This window comes from Sturnus vulgaris, chromosome 8, assembly GCF_052056855.1.
Source record: "Sturnus vulgaris isolate bStuVul1 chromosome 8, bStuVul1.hap1, whole genome shotgun sequence".
Taxonomy (NCBI): domain Eukaryota; kingdom Metazoa; phylum Chordata; class Aves; order Passeriformes; family Sturnidae; genus Sturnus; species Sturnus vulgaris.
This window is the reverse complement of record NC_142250.1, coordinates 5,459,363-5,481,794: the sequence shown is the minus strand read 5'-3', so window position 1 is coordinate 5,481,794 and position 22,432 is coordinate 5,459,363. Positions and strand designations below refer to the sequence as shown.

Here is a 22,432-nt window from a genome sequence, read left to right as displayed (position 1 = left end):
TTTTTTTTTTTTTTTCCCTTTCCCTTTCTTTTTTTTTTTTTTTTTTTTTTTTTTTTTTTTTTTTTTTTGAGATGTTACCTTGTTTGGAAGGAGTGGAAGCTCACTGAGTGAAAGGGAACATGTCCTGGATTTGATTTGGAAAGAGTCAATCACATCCATCTTCATGGAGTGTGATTTGATTAGGATGATGCAGAAGTTGACAGACATGCCTGGGTAGGGTTGAAAGATAAATTTAGCTGGCATTTGAGGCCTATGGACACGTAATAAGATGAACTTTCCCTGCAGAGGCTTTATGAAGTTGGGGCCCCTTCCTTCTTCACCAGCAAAGAGGTGATGGTGATTCCATAAAGTCAAGGAAACTTCACACTGAAGGTTTGTGTGTTTTTCCTGCCAAGTGTAAATAATCATGGGATCAAAGCTTATTGTGTTGATGGAGGGGAAAAAATGCATGTTCTCATACGAAGAGGCTCAGCTGCTCTGCCTGGAAAGTTCTTTGTAGTTTTTGGTTCCTCCAGGCTTTTGGAGTGTCAGAAGCAATGCTACCTGCAGTGGAGGAAATTAGATACTATAGGGATATTCTACATGTAAAGTACCACTGGGAGCCTGTATGGAGTGCTCTGTGTTTGGGATAGCCCACAACTTCAGATCCATTCTGTAGCTTGCTGCATGCATGTCTTGTGTGGAGATTTATTAGCCTGAGAAATCAACTCCTGTGACTCTTTAGCAATGGCAAAAGCAGAACATTTTTTATAATTGTGAGCTCATGCTTTATGTGGGATCACTACCTGTGCTTCAGCTTGCTTTCAGAGATGGAAAAGCAACCCTGAAACTTTACTGTATTAAAAATTGGTGTCTGAAGAAGGCTGTTCAAATGTTCCTTTATAAATATACACATTAAGATAAACATTTCCATAACAATGCTTTTCAAAAATATGTTCTCTCAGTATCTTGAGTAATTACACCAATCGGCATGCAGTTTATTTCAGTTTATCTTCCAGTAAATTCACCAGATTCTTCCATCACAATCCCATGTCAGTGTTTTGGGTCTAATGTTCTGTGGCTTCAGAATTATCATCCACATGTATATTACAAAATTGCAATTGTACTATAAAGTCATCCTGCAGGGAACTCTTGAGGCTTTCATGACCTCATTTACTCAGCAATAAATTCCCAAATCTCATTCAGCCAGTGTTTTCTCTGTGACTAAATATTTCAGTCACCCATCACAGAGGATAATGTTCTGAAGTTAGAGTGGTATTGGAGTAACTGACACAATTAAAGATATAATAAACTAATAAAATTGAACAAATGAACTGGTGCTTTGGTGAGAAAAGATAGTAAGTTGTAAAACCTATTCTTCCTAATTACAGTAGTGGGTGTTTCTCCTACTTAGCTTATATTACTGCTCTGTACAAACCTCAGTGCTGGGGCTAAGCTTGGAATGGCAGCTTCCTTTTAAATTATGGATTCCATTAAGGGCACCAAACCTTTATTTAAAAGGGAAATTCCATTGAAAACTCCTATTTCCAGAATAAGAGTCCTTTTTTTTTTCTATTTTCCCTAAATTACACTGAAGCCATATGACTGCATGTCTTCTAAAATGTGCATTGTGTGCAGGGGTAAGGCAGTTTCTGAGAACTATTGACGCAAATTTTGGTTCTTTCATGAACCCAGCTTACCAGAAAGTTCCCTGTTTGAAGAGGAAAGGGAGTTTGTGTGGTCGTTGCTAACAGAAGCTCCTTGTTGGAATTGCTGCCAATGCAGACGTTTGAATGGTCATTGATCAAAATTAAATTAACACCCGTGAAAAAGTAACGACGCTTTTTCTCTTGCTAAAATACATTAAGCCAAGTATAATGGCTGTAGCTTCTCTAACAAACTCATCAAATCTAATGAAAGCATAGTTCAAAGAGATGTGGTTACTTTAATTGCAGAACCTGTCTTAATTTTTAGGTAGTCAGAAAATATTTTTTATTCATGGCAGACAATCTATCAAAGTCATATTTGATCCCATCTTTCTTGAGGAACAGCTCAATGTGTCCTTGGATCCAAAGCTCTCTGAAATGTTCATAAAGGAAGGAAATATTTGGATTGGAAAACAAAAAGGGTTTACTTTATTTTTGGAAATGGGACTTCCCTTTTATCTTCAGACAAACCTAAAGGAGCTGTGTGAGTTTTTGTGACTTTTAAAATTGAAGAGTCTTTTACAAATTAAGGGTAAATTCTTCCAGAAAATATGCCAAATATCTCCAATTCTTTATCATATCATATCATATCATATCGTATCATATCACATCATATATTGCTTTTTTTGTTGGTTGTTCTTTTAATTATTCACTTGTACTCCTCAATACTGTTCTCTTGAAGTGGTTAATACCAAGACTGGTGAGTATCGTAGAATTGTTGAGGCTGGAAAAAAACTTTAAGATCACAGTGTGAACACTGCAAAAGGAGGGGGAGAGAATAATGATTAGTGCAAGATATTGTCTTCATGACATATACATTAAATTTTGGTTAGATCATTAAGGTTAAAATTTAGCAAGTGTTCCTATTTCTACAGTTTCTGTGCTAAGCCGACACAAACTTTGACACAGAATTCACTTATTTTTAGAGCCAAGTCAAGAGGTCTGGGGCATGTTTTGCTCATCACAGTATTTTACCAGTAGCTTTTTAATAAAAAATATTTAAACATGTAGCAAAGTGCATTAAGTGAAAATTGTTTAGGCTTTCTTTGTTTTGTTTCGGCAATATAGGATGCTTACAACGTGCCATGGTTGTAGAAGAGGTGAAGTAGCTGAGGGGGGAAAAGACATCCTCTAGATTTAGCATTTGACCTGGGAAATGACATAATAACCCATCAGCTCTTCAGGCATCAAAAATGGTGTGATGATTCCAGCACACGTGTCTCTGAGGAAGTCCAGTTAACTGACAAGTTTTGTTTCTTTCTTGTGAACAATTAAATATTAACTGAGTATTTTTAAGAAACCCTGGCAACGTGTTCTTTTCTGCTTGAAAACAGAATCTTGGAATAACTATAATACTTATTACTAAATTCTGATTGGTTTATAATACATTTGTAATCTAGTGTTCTTCAGAAAAATAATGTTGTATTTTGTAGACCTGCAGGGTACAGTTAATGCTTTGTGTTTGGTACAATCTGAAAAGGTAAGATTTTACAAAATAAATGCAGAGCTATCAGTATCTGATAAATGTGGTGTACCTCGTTAAAGAAGAGAATGATGTCTGTGTTTTGTTCCTGACTAGTTTGGTTTGGTGTCAGGGTTATGAGGGGCCTGAAAAAGAGAGTTGCTGGGATTTTTGTTGCAATGTCTCAAAGTGAACCCTCCCATGGAAGCAGATGTTCTCCAGTAAGAATGTCAAAGCTCTGCAGTGAATATCCCCTTGGCACTGTATCCCTGTACTGGCTGTCATTGCTTCAATTCAAGTTTTGGAAAGGGGTTTTCTGTAGAGTTTACAAAAGCTGTATTTATTTTCAGCACCTAACTTAAGATTGTCCCTGGAACTTGCCCCTATCTTTTAGGAGAGTGTTTAGTCAGATTATTCTCTTTCATCTCCAGCATTTTCTCAGGCAGAGAATATGAAAACACTGAACTTCTGGGTTGGTCAATACCTGGGAGATGTTTCAGAGCTGCCTTTAACTGGGATTTAAGGCCATGGGTGACCTCTGTGGAGCCTTGTTAGAGACCCTTTCCCTCACACTGACCAGTGAATGGTCACAGGGACAGGCCATGTCTCAGCCCTTCCATTTTCCAAGTGCTGGACCCATCATGTGAATTCAGGATTTGAGAATACAAAGATAAATGGGGCCTGGGTTTGCTGCTCTTCATTCAAGGAGCGGCCTTCAGAATCTGGATATGTCTATGAGCAGGTTTTCCTTTCCCACCCATTGCTAGAAGTGGAGGAAACCAATGCCTGGATCAGAAGACTAATAATTTCCTGAACTTCATGGAAGGATTGTAGATCAGAATTCCTTTGGTCACCAGTAAAGCATTTTGCAGATCCAAGTGTTCTCAAGACCTTCAGCATTCACCAACCCTTCAGATCTCTTCTTCAGTAGTATTTTGTTCAATGATTTTATTCAGGCTGTGTCAGTTTCTATGGTGTTTGAGATATTTTTTCCTGCCATCTCAAGCTGTAGTTTTATTGTTCACCAGCACTCAGCAATGAGTCGAATCTCCTGACTGTCATTGAGATGTTGTTACTTTAATTTTGACTGGCATTGTACTAAGCCCCTAATAGATTTCCGTGCTTGATTCTGTCAAAGCAGCATTGCCTGTGCACAGTGAGGCACAGTTTAAAATGTTATTAATATAACAGCACAAAGAAACTAATCTTTCACTCCAACACTTCATTTTGTTCCCTATGCCTTAATCAAAACCTTCACACAGCTGTAAAGCTTGTTTTGGTTTACAGATCTTGTGAGAAAATTGCTTGCCTTGCATTCTCTCTGCTTATATTGGCTTTTTTTTGAGAGAGAGAGTTTAGGCTTCCATTTTCTTGAGATATGTTAGTCTTTTAACTCATTTAATATTATATTTTACATTGTTGTATGTCTTGGAATGACTTATTTTATTGTAAAAATCTTTGAGGCATGAGGATACTTTGACACCTTTTCCTCCAAAGCTTTGGCCTGAGCAGTTTAGTCACCCACAGGAGAGAACAGGGTGCTTGAAGACAGGGAAGCACAGTATTCCCTTTATCCTTGTTGCTAACTCCCTGCTCATAGTGCTGTCATTCCTGTGCTCCAGGGGTTTAAATAGCTTTCTGAGAGTTGGATAGGTTAGTCTCTCTGTCTTTTCTGGGAAAAAAAAGTTAAAAAAAACCCCAGCACCCCAAATCCACCACATTTTTCTTGTTTCCTTTACAAGTTATTTTTAAACACTGTGATTTAAACTTGTTCAATTTAATGATCCACATGCATCAGTGGCAATAATATTAATTGGTTTAAAAATATAAAATGTTTTAGTGGGAAACAGTAGTATTGTTAGCCAGTCATTTACAACAACAGTGCCTTGCTCTGCTATCTCTGGTATTCCTGAAGTCACCATAATGGAACAATGTAGGAAGAAATATCTTTGATTATTTGTGGATTATTTGTGAGAAGTTTGGCTTTCCCTGTGCTTAATGATTCTCCAGTCTTCTTTTAGAAGATCATATAGGGAAATACTTGGGCAGCTTCATCACAAACCTATGGCAAAGTTGGGATGCTCTCACACTCCACTGAATGGTCTGGTTTGTGAGCAAACTCAGAATTTGGGAAAACAAATCTTACTGGCAGAGAACACACTGTTATCAGTGTGAGGCAACCCCAAATTTGGGGTTGATTTGGCTGTCAGGTTATTTGGAACTTCATTTCCCTGAATAGCTCTCTATGAACATTCTGGCTGTGCTCAATTTCTGGGGGAAAGAGTTTTGAGGAAAAAGGAAAAATTTACTTCAAAGCCACCTGTCCATCTGCTGGCTGCCCTGTGGTTGGCCCAGCTCAGCACTTCACATTGCTTCACAGCAATGAGGGAATGGCACCTGCCTCTGTGCTTGTGTTCTGTGGTGTCACTTGGATGGATCTGAAACGGACCTGAAGCAGCCACTGTGCTCAGAACAGTGGAATCCTCCAGTTGCACACTAGATGTTAAACACCAGCTGCTGTGGGTGCTATCAAAGGTAGAGCAGGAACAGTTATGCTCTGGGGATGAGATTTTCCAGTGCTGCACATGGCCTAAGAGCTGGAGCTGATTAACAGGCCTGCTCTAACCGGACTCACCTGTGGTTTTGCTGTGCTTGGGTCATGTTTGCTTCTTCAGTAAAACAATTTGTTTAATGCTTTATTACTAGTTTCATCCCTTTCAGTTGCATCACATTGAGAATTGGCTGATGACAACTGTTGATCAAAAATCTTAGCGTTCTCTCATCCTTCCTCCAAAACAGCAACACAGAACTTAAACGAATCAAGAATATAATGTTCTCAGTCATGTAAAGTGGCAGTGGTATCCTGCCTTTAAGTGTCAATGTCTTTACCCAAGCCAAAGAAACAAGAATTTCCCCTTCTGACATTCTCGAAGTTATCTTAAAATCTTGAATTTATTCATTACATATTTGTGTGGTGCTTGTTCTACTATCCCTTCACTGATTTATTTTTTTCAGTCTCAGAAGAGCTCTTGTATGGTTAACGCTGCACCACAGTTTCCCTAACAAGCTATGCAAGCCACTGTAAAAGGATTTTGCAAATCATGCTATAAATCCCTTGAATAGGTGCTATTGATTTCTGAAGAGGGCTTTCTGAAAAAGGAATGTGCAGTTCAGGTCTCCAGAGGTGTTACTAAAAGGACAATAGCACTGGAGAAGCAACAGCAGGAGAAAATCGATTCCCTGGCTATTTTTCGTTTGTTTGCTCTCAGTGAGATTATATGGGGGAAGAGGAGATGGATTGAGCTATATTATTTCAGCTGGGCTGAAAGTTGCCTTCTTTTTATGTTGAGTTATTTGATGTACATGAAATCTGTGAGAGCTGAAGTCTATTGCTGGGTATATGTGGCAGGCTGCTTGTCAGGCTGTTTATCTGGAGTATGTGAGCAGTGGTTTTTACACAGTGAGCACACATTGCCTTCACGAAGGGAGCTATCCAGCCATGTGCCAGAGTTACTCCAGGGAGAAAGGTGTTTGTCTTATTCTGCCACCACCTCTTGGTTTAAGACAGGGCTCATGTATTCTTTAGCTGTCAGATAATGATTTTTTTTTTTTTTTTTAATGAAAGAATAGGGAAGGAATTGTGTTTGTAGAAAGTACCTATACTATTCAGAGTTATCCTTGCATCGGACCTGCCACTGGCTTGTATTCATACTTGTATGCTGACAAATGACAGGAGTAGAGGAAAAGAAGAAATTGCTGGAAGAAAAAATGGAGGAAGAACCCAGCCAAGAACACTAAGCTAGAAACCCACCATTACGTTGTTTAAAAACATCTCTGATGTGCTATTGACTGGAGATGGTTTCCATTCAGCTGTTTTACAGAGAAGCAGTAAGTCCTTGTTCCTCCATGCCAGAAACAGAAAAGGTTTTTAAATTATTTTAAAATGAAGCTGAAGCTTGTTGCTCTTTTAATTTACCTTTTTCCCAGGTGTTCTTGAGCTCAGTAGCTATTGCACTTCTTCCCTCATCTTTGGAAAGACTGTGCTATCCTCAAGGAATACGTTTTATCAGAGAGATCTGTTCTAGCTATTTCCTTTGTATTATGTACTTTACACCATGTATTTGGGCTTGTGTCTAAAGGAGCAGTTTTTGAGTGTGTTAAAATTTATGGTGTTTGGGTCTAGTAAGAAAATATCACCTTTAAAATACTTCTAAAAGATCTACAGGATTTTGGAGCCTATATTCAAAGAAAGGGGCATTTAAAGTCTTGAGAAACCCTTCACTCCCCCAAAGGCAGCTGATGATATTTCTAGGCTGGTTCTTAGGCGGGCTCCACTAGAAGAGCAATGTTCTAATTCACACTGAGAATCCAGTTTTAAATGCTGTTTTCTCACAGATGATTTTGTCCGTCTCTAATCCCTGGCTGTAGTAATGTAAGAGGAGGAATCCTTTTTTTTCTTGTATAAAATGCTATTCAGAAAGCTTTTTGCTTTTATTAACAGCTGTCCTGTAGCAACTTTCTTCAAAATATCAATCTGCTCTCAGATTTCTACCAGATTTCCCCCCACAAGATATTTTCTTTCCTTTTCTGTCCTCGGAATTTTAGCAGTCTTACTTCAATGCCAGCAATATGCAGACTTTGTTGTGTCTCCTTTCTTCCTCCATCCTCACGTGTACATTTCATAAAAGTATTTTGAGTGGAAAATAGTTTTTTCAAATGATGCTATCTTGATTTTTTCTTTTACGTATTTATATATTCTTTACAAATACATGTTTGTAGCTTTGTAGTCTTTTATTGTAGCTTAGCTTCAGTATTTTCCTAGGCAGAAAGACAAAACACATACCAGAATCCCTATGCTATCTTGGCTGTCCTTAGAAACCAACGTTGATACCATCTATTTGAGACATATTTTTTATAAACGTAGTCCTCATCTGAAGGAGGAGGATTTAGAAGGTGCTAAAGCTGGGGGGATTACTTCACCGGGCATGCTTCTAACTGGGGACTCTAGTCAGATAATTCACAAAATCTATGAAAATTGTACATGCATGATGAGGGGTGTGCATCCTTGCCATTTTCTGCCTGACGAATTGCACACCTAAGGACTCTTACATAGAGGTAACCCCTTTTTATCACCCTAACTCTGTCTCACTTGTGATTCTAGGACCAGAGAAAAAGATGGTACAACTTGACTCAAACCTGTTCTGGGAGGTAGCAATCCATTTCCATTTCCTAGTTTCAGGTGTATCTTGGGAAGAGTGGATGAAGGAGTCAGTATGTTCTTTCTTGGTAATTTTTTCCCCCAATTCTATTAAAATTGTAGAACTGAAAAATAATTGAGGTGGGAAGAGACTTCTGGGGGCTCCTTGTCCAACCCCTTGCTTTTTTGAGCAACCCTAATACATCATGTTGCTCAAGACCTTGTCCAGGTGAACTCTGAATATCTAAGGATGAAGATTCCTCTGTTGCTCTGGAGCCCTGCTCCAGTGAAAGACCACTCTGAGGTGAGAAAAAGTTCCCTTGCTCTGCCTTGTGCCTCTGGATCCCTGCCCTTTACCTGCACACTGAGAGGTGGCTCTGGTTCTGCCTTCTTTACCCTATCCCAGGAGGCAGCTGGTTTAAGCAGACAGGCACAAGTTATGTTAAGGCAAACACAGCGATTTTGATTAGTTTGACTTCATTAGAACTCAGTGCATTTTTTTCTGAAATTCTTCAGTTTTTTTCTTTCTTTTTTTTAAATTATTTGTTTCCAATACTGTTATAAATAGCAAACACCTGCTTGATAATGAAAAGTCTGTCTCTTATAGAGGTAATGAAAATGCAGAGAAGCTCCTGTTGCACCTCCAGGCAAGCTGTTAAAGATGATTTCTCTTGAGGCATGCATTTAATGTTAAACTGGCACTTAGACAAATGTTTATTAATATTTCAAGGAAGGCCTTTTTCCTTAGTACTGACCATTGTGACAGCCCCAGCTTGTTACCTGAGAAACATGTTGTTGAGTGATAACCAGGTGTTTTGTCAGGTGAACATAGCTGAGTGGCTATGAAGGTGGTGGCATCATACATTTGAGAAGAGGACCTATATTAAAGAGTTCTAATTAACAAATGGCATAATAGAACACCAAACTTTGATGTTCAAAAGGAAGTAAACTTGCCAAGGGCTAAGAAGTTTGGCAGTCCATATTTCAGATTGTCCTTGGGTGACTTTATGATGCTGGCATCCCATAATCTGTCTTTTTGCTCAGAAATGGGTCTTGTAGCTTTAAGCTAGGCCCAGAGAGAGAGAGACAGAGAGAAGGAGGGAAGTGGTGGAATTTTTTTGCACTTTATTCAGAGCATAGAGATAAGAGTTCAGCTTTCTCCAAGCTCATGGCAGTGCTCTCCGAGTTCTCTGCTGCAGACAGACAGAGAGAAATGGGGAGTTTTCCTTGTTTTGTCTTTTTTTGTTTTGCTACTTTTCCTCATTAGCTACTGTCGTGGTGAGGGTAGCCACAACAAAACTTTTGGGTTCAGAGTATTGAGGGTTTAAGCGGCAAAAATAAAGGAGCAGGAACAACCGAGTTGGTCGAAAACTAAAGAACTTTAATGGAAAGTAAAACAGGGATGATGCCCAGAAACCGAACGCTGCATGGGTACAGATTCCAAGGACCTGAAACAAGGGAGGGTGTGACAATATATAACCTCGGGGGGAAAACTTAATGGAACTATGACCATAAAAGGGGTATAAGTAACCAATAGGGGAACAGAACTTGAAGCAATTAACATAACAACACTGAGGACTGTGGGAAGAACACTTAGGTTCGCCCTAAATTAACAAATGTTTCCCAGGGTTTGAACTCAACGCCTGGTTCTTGCTTGGTGAAATCTGCCTGACTCTGTGTCCTGGACAGGCCAACTCCCACAGGCTACAGCAAGAAAGGCTTTTTCCAGGACTGTTTTTTTACTGAAACTGTTCAGCTTCTCTCTGGTCCAGAACCCCACCCCCCAGGCTGCTCTGTGGCCTACATGTCAGGTCTGAGCACTAGAGGGACTGAAAGAACCTGAGGGAGCTGAGACACACCCCATGAAAGGACTGTCTCTGAACCACAGAAGGACTTGCTGAATTTGCCATCTCTTCAGAACAGTCAGAGATTTTATTGTTTAATATTCATTTTCTCATGTTTGTGAGTACTTTGCTTGTTAAATAAACAGTTTTTTCCACTTTTCTCCAAGGAAATGAACTCTTGAACTGGTTGGGGGAGGGGACGCTGAAATTTTCTTTCTAGAGGAGACCCCCTTCGGAGATTTCCTCCCAAAATTTGCCCTAAACCAGGACATAGGTGTATACAATGCTTCCAAACCCAGCTCATTTTCCTGGTCTTACTGTGGCATGTCACAGTCATCATTCCCATGCTCCCTTACAGGTTGTCCCATGGCATTTCCCATGGGAGCTGGTTACATCTGTGCAGAGTCACACAAGATGCAGAGTCTGGATATGACTGACAAAGCTCAGAATTTTGCTGATATCACTGTCTTCGTACCATAGGAAGCTGCCTCTGGCCTTGATGCCTTTTCAGCCCTAAAATCACAAGCCAAACAAGATAAAAATGATGAAAAATGTTTATCATTTATTGAAGATCCTCCAGGTATACTTATGGCAGAATGCACATGTGATATAAGGCTTCGGCACTTTTATACATTTCGCAAATTACCATAATTGACAAGAATCCCCGAACTGAAGTACAGTTAATTAAGTAATACCCCTCTTGATTCAGTCCTCTATTGAAGTTCCCCCCTTGATTCTAGCCCCACCCTGTTTATGTCTACATACATGGGAATGTTGTTGATTCACTGAAGAAGCAAGATTAGAATAGGATTTCAGCAATGTGTTTTGTTTAACAAAATACTGGATTTAGCTTAAGCAACTATATGACTGTACAATAATAGTCTACAGAACTAAAATATATATATAAAAAGCAAAAATCTTTCGGCATCAGCCTTGCCAATACCTTTACTCTTCTAACAGGTGCTGCTGCTGCTTGAAAACTCAAGTTTCTTGGCAATGTAATGACAGTCACAGTCTAATGAAAATGGACATTTCAGATGGTTTTCCATTGTGAACTTGACAGATTTCCCCATTGCCTTTTGGAAAAAATTGGTGGAGGTAAACCCTGGCTCCCTTGCATAAAGCCAAGAACAGGAGTCTTGTGAGCTTCCTGAGTGGTTGTTACCCATGGAGATGGACTTTGTCCTGCAGGTCAGTTTCAGGGGTAGGTGCCAAACTGCTCTTTAGACTCTAGTTGCAGTGTCTAATGCATCTTTGGCTGAGGGATTATACTGGGTTTGTGGACAAAGTTGCATGACACATTTTCCCTCTGCCTGCTGTGGCTTGCTGTTTGCATGGTTTGGGAAAGTTTCTGGAATTTTCTCCTACTGCTTCTTCTGATTGCAGGTGGGTATGTGGTAGCAATGTGTCTGCCTTGGCAAATCAGATCTTGTACCACTCCTCAGCAAGTATCATCAATGAAGCAAATTATCACATTTAACAGCATAAAAAGCTCTGTTTGCATAAAAAAAAGATTCAAAACTTTAAGTCAGTGACAGGGAAACATGAGCAATATTTGAAGGGGTTTGAGATTTTTTCAGATTTTCGTCTGGACTAAAATCGTCATCAAACACTCACTCTGGGAAGCAGAGTCAGACTCCATCCACTTTTTAATGAACTTGCATAACTGCAAAGAAATACAAATAGAATTACGCAGAAAACTTAATTTTTAATGAGTAAACATGTACATGGGATAGAGATTTGGACTGCGATTGGTTTTAGTTTCATAGGTCACGTAGCTTCAGAGAAAAAGTAATGCTGTTGGTGAAGGTCCTTATATTACAACTTTTTTTTCAAAGGATGGGCTTTAGTCCAGTCAGAAATCTGACATAGCAGCTTAATTACAGAGAGTAAAAATATAGATTTAATTTTTTAAAAATCTAATTTCCATTTGTGGTGGAAGGTTTGCATGTAACTCTTGAGAAATAATTATTAAAAACCACTCCAACAACACACACAGAGCCAAACCAAGGCAACACTGCTTTGGTGGATTGGTTTTATGCTTTATGTTAACATTTTTCTGGTTATTTCTCTACATGCAGCTTCCAGCATATGCCACAGCTACACAAAAGCTGCTCCTCATGGCCTCTGATCTGAAAACACTGCAACAGGAGATCTCCTCTGGAGATTTATTTAACAGAACAAGGTGAGAAAGGAGATATATTCTTCTGTGTTGTCTCCTGACAGTAAATTTGTTCCCCATGTTATACCTAAACTATGAACTGGATGAAGTTTGAAAAGTCAGTGTTGATCCCTGATCTGGCAGAGTGAATGTGGACAAAAGTCCTGTGGAATCACTGGAATTGGAGGGAATGGAATCTTGGGGAATAGCATTTGTCAGTGACTCCACACTACATCTGATTGCACTCAACATTTTTTTCCAGGCTAGGGATTAATATAGTCTGTATGGCTTTATGATATCCAAGTACTGCAGTGCTTGTTGTGGCTACGTGCTGTAATCATCCTGACTGAATCTCACTCTGGATGACTACCACACTGCTGTCCCATGGGTTAGGAATATGCCTGCTTCCAAAAGCAAAAAATAGTAGCCAAATAAATAAACATAAATAATGTAAATATATAGAATTATATTATTTATATAGGTGTTGTTTATAGCTGCTACCTTTACAGAAATTGTGAAAAAAAGGAGGTAATGAAATTAATAAGTAATTGTTCAGCTGTTTCGCTTTGTACATATCCTTGATTTGATTTGTCCATACCCTTAATGTGATTTGTACATATTCTTCCACACCTTTTCTCCAAACACTGCTTGCTTTCCTCAGCTATTTTCTAAAGGTTTAATGAATCTTTTGAAAACAGTCAGGTGAACCCCAGTGATCTGCAAACAGAAGGCTGAAATTCACATCAGTGGGTGTCAGCACAATTGACTTCTTGTATGCCATAAACTCTTCCAGGGCTGCATTTGAGCCAGAACTTTTCTTCAGACACTCCAAATCCTACATCTGGTACCTTATATTCAGAAGTGACAGAGGAAAGACTAAGTTTGATTTTCTATATTTAATAAGCTTGATGCGTAATGTACATCTCTGTTGCTTCACTCACTTCAGTAAAGAACACTTCTCTGTATCTCTCTGGTTTCAGAATTTGGACAGAAATTGATAGTGGTATCACAAAAAGGAAAATACTATTAGTAACTAGCACTCAAGAAAAATGACACAGTCTGGGTTTGAAAATGGAGCTAATTTATTCACCCGCTCCTTTGGTGGCAAAGCAGAAATGAGTGGAAAAGATAAGTGATAACAGTGATGATAGCTGTGGCATTCTCCTGTGGGCAGGCACTAAGGCTGTTTTAAAAATGTAGTCAGTTTTCTGACACAGAGTCATCATCTTCTGAGAAAGGTCTGGATTTCTAACATTAGGCTTAAGGCTCAAGAAAAAAAAAAATACAATTACATCTCTTCTGCCCACTACTCACTTGTGCTTTGTATTTTGCTGCTTGGCTTTGGCTGTCAGCAACGGAATCACATTAGATGGGTGGGATCCCTAATCCCTCATTCCAGCTGTCCAGCTGGAAAACAGCAAAGCCCAATGGCTAGAGGGTGTTCTGGGAGCACTTGCGCAGGTGGGCTTTGTGCTGGTGCATGGTGTGCAGCAACCAAGAGAGCTCAGAGCTCAGAGTCGGGCCAGTTCTGTGACTGCTTGAGCTCAGCTTGTGCCTAGAAATATGAGTAAAATGAACCTCTAGCAATGTCCCTGTCAATGATCATTTCAATGTTCATTTGCTGTGCTTGTATGCTCAAAATAACTTGGCAGAAAGATTTACCATGACGTGCAGCAGTAGATTGTACCATGGCAGATACAGTAGCATGCATTGTACTTTCAGTGCACCTTCATTTGCTGAAGCCACTGTCAAACCAGCTGTTTTCTCCCTGACTCCAGCCTCGTATTGTTCAGGCTTACCTGATATAGGCTGTTTTTATGAGGATTTTTTTCATGACACCTTGTTTCTCCCTGACATCCACTGCTCTACCTGACTGTCCCAGCCTGGCCAGCAGCTTTTCAAGTTTTGGCCCTTAGCAAGAGGGCAGGTAACTCTTAGAACTCATAGCATCTCATGGCTGATCAGGGACCCAGAAATATCTTGTCCCAGCTCACACCCGGGAGCAGGCACTTATATAAAGCTCTCCCCTCAGGTTTCTGGGTTTTTGGCTTTTGATCCTGATTCTGGAAGCTATTGGCTGTGATTAGGAGGAGCCTGCACTCAGAGTGATTTGTGAGTAAGTGTGATTTGTGGTAAGTCCATAATATATCAAGTTCTTTTCTACTACATGATATATTTGTGTTATTGTCTGTAAAAAATACATCTAGTTTAGTAAACCCATGAAAACAAGTGTGTTAGTGTCTGTCAGCTTGTTTTATCCCTTTATCATTCTTCCTTTTCACTAGATTTCAGCAGACCACTCCTCTATTTCTTGGCTCCTTTTTCCTCCCACACCATTCAAAATGAGACGTGATTAATGGAATTTACCTTATGAACACAACGAATGTACTTAAATAAGTGAAACTTCAGCAGATTGGGAGGGACAGAGAAGCATAAATTATGTCAGGTATGGAAACCTGAGCAATCTGCATCAGGAGATCCTTGTAACAGTCTGGGCAGAGTGGCAAACACCCCTGGTCATGTCCTGTTTGTGCCGCGTATGACTGCAGCAGCAGCTCCCTTGTCCTTGATTGTATGTTCTCCATAACATGGCAGTCCGGCTCAGAACAGTGCCCTCTAGACCCAGATCTCCTGCTTCAAGAAGGGTATGGGGCTTTTTAGGGTGTTGCAGTTCAGGGCTCAGTGAGGATTCTTCTATCACTGGATAAAATCCAAACGCTTGGGAAACCAGTGAAGCTGCTACTGCAAACTACAGCCAGGCCATGGTGACATATGCAAGTTTTAAAATAAATTTTAGTTATCCTCAGTTTTACAGTCATATTCCCAGAAATCTGTGATTTAACTTATTCCAGAAACATTAAAAACAGAAAGCTTCTTTCCTTAGCAAAAAAATTGGCAGAATGATGGAGCCTGTATATGATGGTTTCAGTAAGGGAGATCCACCTTCCCTCAGTTTCACTGCTGGCATTGCTCCAGATTAGTGGTGCAATTCTTTCCCTCCTGTTTCTGTTTCATTTCTATGTCTTGCTGCATCTCTTTCCTGCTCCATTGAGCTTGGAGTTTTTCATCTTGTTCTGTGAATCCAGCAGCTGTCGGGATCCTCAGAACCATTGAACTCTTTCAATTCAAGTTGTAGCTTTTCCCATCCATGCTGATGGTTAATAGGGTCTCACTTTACCATTCCTCTTCTTACATGCTCAATGTTCATGCAGTGACTGTTGTCATTGTCATTTTCTGTTTGTGCTGCTGTAACATTCAAAAACATCATGAAGATCGAAGCCTAGTCAAGCCAGCACCTACAAAGCCTAAGTAAATGAGAAAATGTGGTATGTATCCCAAAGAGCTTTAATTTGTGTGATGGTTAGGCTTTTTTAAAGGACTTTTTATAAGGCTACCAGATATGAGAAGAAGTTTTCTAGTTTGACTGAAGAAAAGATTACAGTCTCCCGCCTGTGTTTTGTGTCATGACTGGTGTGAACAGCCTTCTGCCTCACTCCTCCTCTCCCAGTCAGCTTTAGCATTTTGGAGCAAGCAATGAGAAAGTTTGCTGTGAATTCAGAGCACCACCTATAAATCCAGACACTGTTACCTAAAAGTAGAGACAACACCTGCATATAATTTAGAGGACCAGTGCACTGCAGGACTCCTCAGTAACACAGGCCAGAGATGTTTATCACTGCTATTCTTTTTTTCTGTAATAGCTGTAGCATCTTGTTGAGTGTATAGCACAGGAGAAGGGTCTAGCGTGGCTCTAAACTGCCTGGTTTGTGCTCAAAGTGGGCCTTTATTAAAATATTCAAACCCCATTTGCTGTATTCGGAGATTATAGTACCCTATGTAGGTGTTTGCAGTTTGCTATATTAGGATACCAAGCAATTATGAAAGAGAAGTGCTTTATGAATTTAATTTTCTGATATGAAAAGCACAAGGGAAAAGTACCAATATTAGTACTGTAGAGTAGCCAGGATAATTCTGTAGGAGAAAGTTACTGGTAAATATTCTAAGTAGGCTCTGTAGCAGGCCACTTGCCCCATCAGGACTCAGATCACTGAGAACTCTGTGGCCCTCTTTGAGAAATCTCATTTGTAAAACGATCTCCGAGTTGTTCCTCCTCCTGCTCTTTTCATCATTCCACAACTGCCTTCATAGCAAGGCACCATTTCCTTCTCAGCCTCATCTCTCTCACTCAATATCCACCTGAACAAGCCAGACAGGATTTCTACAGACATACAACAGGGTCATTTGGAGTAAACTTCTTTCCAAGCAGGAACTCTTTTGTACCTTTGTAGACAGCGACTCAGAAAGATGAATAAATTAATAATAATTTAAAAAAATATAGTTGCTTAAAGACCTTCCCACTGCTATGGGTCTTGTGCTCAAATTCCAGGATATTGCTAATGGCAGTTGAAACTGTGACATTTTTCTCACCTATTTTGTTTCCTTCCCTCAAGGTTTACATTTTCATTTCTTTCATGCAAATTAAATTTGTAAATAAATTCCATGAAAGGGGAATATTTAATAAACAGCCTCTGGTAAAGAGTATGGCATAACTGGCATAACTCCTTCACTTTTAGGAGCATGAAGATTGCATCATTGTATATTGTGTCTGTCAGTAAATGAAGTAAAAATCTCAAACCAAGTTCAGGAAATTAAATACATTATAAAGATAATGGAAAATTCTGATTTTCCTTGCTGTTGTAATCATGCACACTTTGTTTCCTTGAACAGTCAATACCTTGTGAAGAAAATAAACATCCTCTTCTCTTAAGACACTGCTCAGTTTTCGAGGGATATGTGGTGGTCTGTTTTACTGCTAGCCTAGAGATAGAGTCACTTAATGCCTGAGTTTGTGGGATTCAGGGAATGTGTGCCCTCTCAGGTGTCATTGGCATTGGCCTGTTCTTTCTCTGCTGCAGTTGCACATAATGCTTCTGAAGCATATAGGAATGATCCTGTGTCACAGCTCCCCTTAATTGAAGTATTCCAGCTGTATTTCAGCCTGACCTATCCCACAATGTTGCATTTTGTTCAGCTTTGCTGAATAGGCCTAAACACAGAGGAAATGTTTGCAGTGGAGGAGAGGTGGCTGTTTACATCAGGATGCCAGGCTTTGGTGGAACAGAGCAAGGAGCCACTTCATTTATTAATCAGTTTGATAATTTTACTGTCTCAAATTTTGCAAATCAGACATAATCAGGTTCCCTTAATAGCGTGATAGGATCTGCATGTTCAATTATACAGGGCAACATTTTTCATAGATCCTTCTATTTTCCCTGTATAGACTAATCTTATTAATATTCTAATCTATTTACAAATTCAGAGAGGGTAATCTCTGACTAAATGAAGCTACTGTTCATACATACAAGTTCTCTTCTTTAAACAAGTCATGATAGCATTTAATATTATGAAAACTTTAAAGCAGAAAAAAAGTAATTAATGGTGAAGCATCATTAACAATGATGGTATCCAAAATGTTTGTGTAGCTAATTTTTAAGGTCCCTTCCAGCCCAAACATTCTATGTTGTCAAAACAAAAGGCAGGATGGATAACAGCATGCAGCAGGTGAAACCTCAAGTTCATAAACACCCAACTACATCAGTTCTTGACCTCTGTGTTTATGTTTGACTACAGAAATTGCCTTGTTAAATGGTCAGGAGACCAAAGTGCTTGGATAACTTGCCCAGGTCCCAAAGAATTCAGTGCCTTCTTCCACCCATTTGTTATAATCAAAGACAGTAGAAGAGTGGGGGGAAAAACAAGCAGGCATTTTGAAAAATGCGAGTTATGACCTACGCATGACTGCAGCTTCTTCCAGTTCTGGGCACTGGGTTTGGCTCCTGAAACAGGAGGAACTGTGTCTGGAGAGCTAATCTGGAATATATACACTGTGTACTAGCTGGAAATGTCTAGGTGGGTATTTAAGATACTTGGCACTCTTCAGTCCCTGTCAATGGCAACAATGGCTGTGTGAAGCATTTAGGCACATGCAAGCCTGTCTCCTACTTGGTAAAGCACTTCCGGGTGCTTTTAAGCCCCTTAATTTCTGCTCTTGTTTTTATCAGCAGGAGGCTTTTCAAAGGCAAGAGGCTGTCCTCATCTCACAAATGGGTTAAGCTGCCTCATGGCAAAATAGTCCTCAAAAACAATTCATTCTTCAAAACGTTAATGTTGTTCTCTCTCCTTTGCTACAGTAGCCAATGCCTGTAAGACCATTCCTTTCCTACCTGTGCATTTGTGAAAAAACTATTACTAAGGATGTCACTCTGCTGTTTATTCCCTCAGACGATCACTGAAAATGCTCTTTTTTTTTTTTTCTCAGACTGATGCATTCACAGGTTGATTCATCTATGTCAGTCAATACTTCTCTAAGTATTCGTGTTCCTGCATCAGCTTGTTCAGGGCAGTTCTTCCAGGTGTGCAGCAATGCAGCAAAGAAAATCAAGCAAGTGTGAATGCAGGAAGAAATGCCTCATATTGTTTCATAAGATTTTTTACAGAAAGACACCACATTGAGATTGAAAAAATCACTGGATTTCTTGCAGCCAGGCAGAAACTTTTCTACTTTTCTCCCCCTTTTCCTCTGTAGAGCCAGGCAGTTTTTGGGGTGCAGATGAAGGGTGTCATGTACAGGTTTTCCTGCTTGACTGCCTTAGATTGAGGATGATGCCACAGATTTTTTACATTTATGCATCATTAGAGTCATCTTTTCTGATGTTATTTATAGCCCTGGCTAAAGGGCTTTGTCTGGTAATGCTGTACTAAATTATCTCTAAACGTACCCATTTGTGATGTGGAAACCAGAAAGCAAGAACATCCCTCTGTATGCTGGGCAGGTGTCTGCTCTCAGAGTGTAAAATGGGCACTTCCTAGTTATTCCTCTTAGTTTTGGAGCTTATCATGGCTTTTCCTGCCAGGTTAAAGCGCAGTGAGCAGGGAGGGATAACAGGACAGATTACGGATGTTGAAAAACTTTTTATTGAAAGAGCAAAAGGATTGATGCTGTTCACTATGGAGAAGTAGAAAATAAGAACAGATTTGAAAATGTCTCTTGCCATTTGTTACTGTGAAGCCCAGAGGGGTCCCTTACCTTTGCTCCTTCTCCCATGGTAACATGATGTAGAGATATTAATTTAAAATGAGAGACCTAACACCTGTTTAAAAGGAAATTGTTTACTCTTTCCATATTTTGGAGATATTTTAGCTGTTTCAAGACCCCATGGATACTAAGAGATTAGTATGACTTTTCTTTTTATAGGGAGTTTATTTATTTTGCTTATTTATAGGCAGAATATCCCATTATATATGAAGTGTGACAACACTACAAATTAATCAAAGACAAAAATGTTCAAAGCCAAAAATGCTCACAATATTTGAAAGAGTCTTAGTGTTTCAGTGCCATGGTTTGTAAGCAGCATTCCTGTAATATCAGAGGTTTTCTTCACATAGTATGAAACATGATCAGAAGGATCGAATACACTTCATGGAAACACCATATCTGAAAAATATTCCTTCGTAAGTATATAAGCAGTTTATATGAGCAAGAACTGGATATAACATATTACACTACATAGATAATATATAAAAAACAGTAATGGAAGTTTCATACAAACTTTGGCCTACATACCTGAAAACTTACTTTAATATTAAGAGTTTAAGAAGGGAGGTGTGGCTTGCTTTTGGCTGCCTTGAGGAAGCCCTTTGATGCTCCTTGGGAGCTCCTGGTGTAAGCCATTCAGTCCCAGCATCCTTGTTATAGAGGATTAATGAACTTGGGAAAAGCAGCAAATGTGTTCTGACATCCTTTGACCCGTTCTTCTTAAATGTCCTATTTTAAAAGTTGATTTAATTTGTCTCTTTGCCTTGTATTATGAATGTGAAAGACTTTTCTTTGTGAGCTGAATAGTGAAAGTTACTTAAAACTAGGGATACATTGTGTCTCCTGGCATGTATGTAAGTAGGTATTTAGTTGAGACACCAAGAGTCTTAATGTTTAATTTACACAATGCTTGAAGTTTAGTATATTCTTCTCAGAGAACTGGTGTTTTCATTTTCTGCTGTTTTTTGATTTTAGCAGCAGAGATTATTTGGAACTGAGGTTCTTGGCATGCTCTTTTTATTTACAGATGACATGGGCAACCCAGAAACTTGTCCAACAAAAAACTCCGACCATGAAGTAAACTGGAAATGAGAAGTGGATCTCGTAATGGCTCCAAAAACCAGCAATCCACTTAAAAAGCAAACAACAGAACAATAAAAAAAGAAAACAATATTTTAGCTCATCCTTCAGTGGTAGAACATAAATTTTCTTTAAAAGAGCTCAACATTTAAATTATTAAACAAATTAAAACTTAAGCTTAATGTTCTAATTGTCAAGAATCAATAAGATTGGAAAATACCTCAGAGAAAAAAACCCTGCACCTGATGAAATTTGAGCAAGAAAGAGGAAGGTCACAATAGAATAAATTCACTAGTAATTACTTTTGCCTCAAAGATGAAGGTTTTTCTCTGTATCACTGAGTACTTTAAGTCAATCAGTGCCTTCATTTAGGCTTTGTTAGGTAGGGAGGAGGTACACCATGGGTTCTGCTTGGTTTCTGGTTGTAGTAAGGCTGTAACCTTTGGTGAAAGTGGACAAATGACACACACTGAAATGTTTCAAAGAGCTTCCAGCAGCAGGAAATCCACTCACATATGATGTGCATCTCCTGAGAGAGGTTTATTTTCCCCAGCTACATAGGCCTGTATCAGAGGGGAGAGCACTAGAGCCAGCACGGTTGTTTCAGGGTACAGTGAGGAAGGCACAGAGAAGGATTGATTTTGCATTTGTGTGTCAGTCTCTTGGGAGGAGGAATGCTCACAAGGCCTCAAGCCATACTCATGTTCATCCCATCCCTGTTCCCCTCTTTGTCTTTCTTCTCCAGGGTTTCAACAGCACATTGTGAACCATTTTCCTGTGAAAGGCATGTGCTGAATCCTTACAAATTGTGGAGCTCCTCAGGGAGGCAGTTGTGTTGCAATGAAGTAGCCCATGGATGTGGGAGGATAGAAAGGCAAATTTGCTGTCTGTTTCCTCCAGTTAGAAACTTTGGTGTACCAGTTCAGCTCCATAGGAGTCCAGGCTGTGGCTTACCTTTGAAAGTGGGATGTGTTTAACAGAGCATGTGTGACATTTCTGCAACTACTGCACAGTTACCCTACAACTGCCCTTCAAAGGCCGTGATGTGACTCTTGTACCCTCTCTGCATTGGGTTCCTGCCTTGTCCATTCCTTTTGCCACGTTTTGGGTGATTCCATAGTCCGTGTCTCAAATTGTTTGGTTTATAGCTCCTAACACCCAGCTAGATTCTGCATGCCAGTTCCCTTGGCAGGCAATCACTGACAGTACACGTGCTAATGTTGCTAAATATATGATTAACCAGGAGCAGCCGATCCACTAAAGTCTGGTAATACAAGACTTGTCATTCCACACCGCCCCTCACACAGAAAAGCATTTTCTGTGCTATGCATATTTCGAAAACTTTGGCAAGTGTTTGTGTTTGGGTTTTCTTTGTTTTTCTAGGGGTTGTGTTTGAGCAACTAAAATGTATGTTTATTCCTCCATACTTGAGTGGCAAAGTCTCACTTGGAGAAAATAGTGAAGCAAAAGTAAACAGGAGCTTCTGTGTTTTGGAAAGTGAGTATGTTTGAACCTGTTTAGCTCCATTTCAAGCAGATGGATGCTTTGGTACCAAAGAGCCTTCATGGTAAGGAAGAGGGAAACATTTATCTGTAAGTACTTCCTCCTAGACTTTTCTACAGGTATGCCTGAATTCATGGAGTTAATGTTCTTTCCACTTGTCTTCTTGTATCTGTTCACTGTTTTACAAGCAAATTGAACAGATTTTAGTTCTCTTTCAGCTCATCTTCCGGCTGCTCTGAAGTCTTTGCACAGCTATTGGACGGGCAGATCAGAAGGATAACTACACCACCATGGATAAACATGTAAGCTTCCTTTTCAGAGGGTTTTATGCCTTTTTCAGGTTGGAAGGGCCACTCAGGTCATGTACTCGGGTAACTGAATCACTCTGTAATTTTTCATACCAT

At 39.6% G+C, this 22,432-nt stretch overlaps 1 long non-coding RNA gene across 2 annotated transcripts in view; it reads left to right on the top strand.

The window, feature by feature from the left end:
- LOC148222957 (uncharacterized) overlaps window positions 1-22,432 on the top strand; it is a 451,561-nt gene that overhangs the window by 228,388 nt on the left and 200,741 nt on the right. For both annotated transcript variants that reach the window (XR_015805067.1, XR_015805068.1), the window contains exons 3-5: window positions 12,270-12,373; window positions 14,382-14,465; window positions 14,635-22,330. This is a non-coding gene — a long non-coding RNA (uncharacterized LOC148222957). The remainder of the gene's footprint in view (window positions 1-12,269; window positions 12,374-14,381; window positions 14,466-14,634; window positions 22,331-22,432) is intronic.